The sequence below is a fragment of the Palaemon carinicauda genome, chromosome 11 (assembly GCF_036898095.1).
Source record: "Palaemon carinicauda isolate YSFRI2023 chromosome 11, ASM3689809v2, whole genome shotgun sequence".
In the NCBI taxonomy this organism is placed as follows: domain Eukaryota; kingdom Metazoa; phylum Arthropoda; class Malacostraca; order Decapoda; family Palaemonidae; genus Palaemon; species Palaemon carinicauda.
The window spans coordinates 50,571,862-50,576,742 of NC_090735.1; positions in this window are offsets into that span (position 1 = coordinate 50,571,862).

Sequence of the window (4,881 nt, forward strand, 5' to 3'; positions counted from 1 at the left end):
TTTATGAAAACGGACAGAGAACATCTTTTCAAAGACCACCCCTTTACAGGAAAAACTTGACGTAAAATAAGTTTATGTTGATCATTACAATTATTAAACAAAATTTTTGTGTAATTACGCAAGTGAGTTATCAATTTTATCTTTTGGAGTTTTATGGCTTTCATTTGTTCAATGGTGGTTATAACATTATGTTCCATTAATGAACCAAAAATAAACAGGTACATTTATTTTCGAAATTAACTCGTAATGATTCGGTGTTGCATTTGCCCAGGGGAATCACAGGTTAAATGTCCAGTATTGAAAAGAAAATTGTAACCTATAGATTCGGTTTTGTATTTGATACTTTATTTTATGTAATTCTTTAGAAATCATCAACGTTGTTTTCAGAACTTTACGATTTTGTATTTCTAGGTATTCATGGTATATTTTCATATTTTTCTTGAAATGTTGTCGGCAGTGCAAAAATTTTCATGTAGCCCTTTTAAAACCATTAAATTTACATAATCCATCAACCAACATGAACCAAGTTTCTCAGCGTATCTGAATATATATATATATATATATATATATATATATATATATATATATATATATATATATATATATATATATATATATATACAGTATATGCATGTATATATATATATATATATATATATATATATATATATATATATATATATATATATATATATATATATATATATATATGTGTATATTCATATTTATATATATATATATATATATATATATATATATATATATATATATATATATATATATATATACATATATATGTGTGTGTGTATATATATTCATATATATATATATCATATTTATATATATATATATATATACACATGTGTATATATATATATATATATATATATATATATATATATATATATATATATATATATATATATATATATGTATATATATATATATATAATATCATCATCATTCGTTGTCAGTCCACTGCAGTACAAAGGACTCGATCAATGTCCTTCCACTCCCATCTGTTTATGGTCGCTCTATGCCAGTCAACCCCGTAGATTTTCTTAGCTTTTCAATCCATTGTCATCTCTTCCTTCCCTGTTTCTTTTGCAATCTCTAGGAACCCATTTTGTTATTCTTAATGTCCTCTATTATCTGTCATTTTCATTAAATTTCCTGGGGCAGGACATATAATGAGAATGACAAATAAAAGATGGGCATTAAGGATAACATTCATGATATCCATCCATTATCTGTCATTCTCATTATATGTCTTGAGATGTACATGAGCAGGACATATAATAACAATGACATATAATAATAGACATTAAGAATAACACAATAGGTCCCTAGAGATTGCTTAACTATATATATATATATATATATATATATATATATATATATATATATATATATATATATATATACATATATATATATATATATATATATATATATATATATATATATATATATATATATATATATATGTATATATATATATATATATATATATATATATATATATATATATATATATATATATATATATATATATATCTCATAACATTTCAAGCAAAATCATGCTAATTTCAAGAATAAATGTCATCTATTTCATGGCTAACTACAAGGGATTAACCGATTAATGAGTGTCCACTTCTGGAAAAGCAATCTCGTTATAGATTGAATTATCGCTGTTAATTACTGGCATTATCATGGGGATTATAATTACTGGTTAATGAAGGTGAATAGAGGATTCACTTGATGAGTCTGGAATGAACAGTGTCATGAATGAACGAGATAGGGAATTGGTGAAACTTTTGACATTTGTGATCTATAAATTTCGCGATTGCAGTTTTGTGATCGGGAATTGAAATTTGCATATTCCCATTTCAAATTGTGTCAGATAATATATATTACTTTGCTCATTATGATTAACGTAGAATGGATAGAGATTATTAGGATTTAGTAATTTTGAATTTAACTTTTTGTCTAGGATATGAATCACTTAATAAGAAAGATTAAGTTGAATATTTATAATTGGATATAGAAATATACTAAATTTCTATCTGTAGAAGTCTCAAAAAAAATTCTTTCTATGTAAGTTAAATTTATGGTATTGAATACCATTTTATCAGTGTAAGACTGATTTAATAATTTTGATTTTAACGTTTTGTCTAGTATGTAAATCAGTTGATAAGAAAGATTAATTTGAATATTTATAATTAGATATAGGAATAGACCATGTTTTTACCATTAAAATCTTAAAGAAAAATACTTCGACATAAAATTAAATTTGTAATATTAATCATCATTTAATCAGTGAAACTGATAATATGTGGAATATTTGACTTAACAGATGTGATGCAGAACAACAAAGTATTTTAGCATTGCAAAATTACCAGAATATTGCCACTATTCTCAGCTGATAAATACATTATTCAGAATGCATTCTGCAACGAATTACTACGTTTTTTTCTCTCTTTTTTTCTTATCTTTTCACTATGTATAGAAATGTGATCGAAAATCAAATAGGCTAAATGGTTTATACTTTGTAAACGACACGATGTCGTTTTGGTCAGCCAAGTGATAAAAAGAAAGAAAATTGTATTCAGTGATCATTTTTTGAAATTGTATTTTTCAGCTTTCAAAATTCAATTATGCATATTGTAATTCTTTCACTTTTTATATAGAAATGTGGTCGAAATACAAATGAATTTAGGCTAAAGGGATTTTAGTTTGTAAACGACACAATGTCGCCTTGCTCAGCAAAAATAGGAATAAAAGTCTTGCATTCAATGAAGAGGATTTTGCATTACTGTACTAGTTAGCTTTCAAAATTCAAGTATGCAAATTATGATAATTGGGGAATATTAGGATGATATGATTATACTCTTTTATCATAATTAGATATTACGACATGACGTACTAGGAATAAGTAAATATTATTTTAATAAGTTCAATTTATTTGTCGTTCCAAGTATCTATATACGAGATATTAACTAAATTGTTGTAAGATAATTAAGTATTTTTCAGTTGATGACATTTAAACGAAAGAAAAATATAACTATAACAAACCTCGGATTCCTTTAAAAATTTTCTGATCACTTTACTTCATGACCCAGCATCAAGTTTCCCCTCATTCCCAACCTGAATTTAGAATCTGGATTCGTTTCCAGGCGCCTTCTACTTCGACAAGTTTCCCAGTCGCATGATTATGCATTGTTTGCTCGCTGGAACGTGAACATAGTTGCAACGAGTCCGCGGACTTATTTCTCTCCTTGGGCTCCACATGGCGTTTTGTGTGCTCAAACACTATTAGCAGAAATTTAGGAGCACAAGTCCAAGCATGGATCGTGCTTGTAAATAGTTTCGGGTGCACAGGCATTTATAAAGCGGTGGTGTTTATGTTCGGTATTGTAAGCGTGCGTATACTTTGAGTGCGCAATTTGTTTGTTCGATGCTAACTGAACAGTGATAGCAACGTGTAAACAATGTTTTGTTGGGTGATAGCATCCGTTGATGAATTTATTCTTTTTAATTTCCTTTTTTTCCTTTTTATATGTTTATTCGCAAATAATAATTGTAATATATTTTTCTGTTGGTGATAATGCTCAAATAACTCTACCTGGCATTAGGGGTATGTTATAACTGTTAAGCAAATTATTACAGGTACTCCGGTTTTTTTTTTTTTTATTATTATTGTTATTATTATTATTATTACTATTATTATTATTGTTATTTATATTATGTATTTGCTTTGTTATACACCATTTTTGATATGCTAATTGATTTATACAGCGAAATAATGTCATAATTTACAGGGTTATCGGCGCCGTATACAACTATTGATTGTTAGCTTGAAATGATTTCTTTTGAAAAATCTACATTTAGATCTGACTCTTATTATTATTATTATTATTATTATTATTATTATTATTATTATTATTATTATTATTATTATTATTATTATTATTTTCTTCATTACTGCAGTTTTATTAAGGTAATTAAATTTTCTGAAAATGTCCATGATGATGTAATATTATTAGACCACCTACAATGAAGTGAGTATATAGGTTTTAAGTTGTCCATAGTGTTTATCTCTGAATGAATGAATTATTTGAAGTTTTCTGGCATCCTGACATTGTTTATCACTGTATTTGTCTATATATTATAGTACACACACATCATATATATATATATATATATATATATATATATATATATATATATATATATATATATATATATACATCCATACCTATATATACGAGTATATATATATATATATATATATATATATATATATATATATATATATATATATATATACGAGTATATATATATATATACATATATATACGAGTATATATATATATATATATATATATATATATATATATATATATATATATATATATATATATATATATATATATATTTGCCGAAAAAGAAATGAAGTGTCACCAGTGGATAGCATTTGAAAAAAGAAAATATTACTTAAACAAACCTCAGAATTCTATCAAATTTCCTCATCACTTGCGTTCAAGGCCTAACATCAAACTTTTGCTCCCATTCCTTTCCTGCATTGAAAGGCTGAAAAGTTTTCCAGTCGCACGCTTTCGCGATTATGCAGTGTTTGCTCGCTGGAACGTGAGCACGGTTGTAACTAGGCTGTTAGCTTTTTTCTCTCTTTCCACTCGACATGGTGTTCTTCGTGCTCAGGACTCTAAGTGGGTCCTGTGTATGCTCAAACACCATTAGCCTTAATTTAGGAGCATAAGTCCAAGCATGAACCCTGCTTGTAAATGGCTTCGGATGCAGAAGCATTTATACAGCGGTGGTGTTCGTGTGTGTGCATCAATTGCACGCCATGTTTGTTTA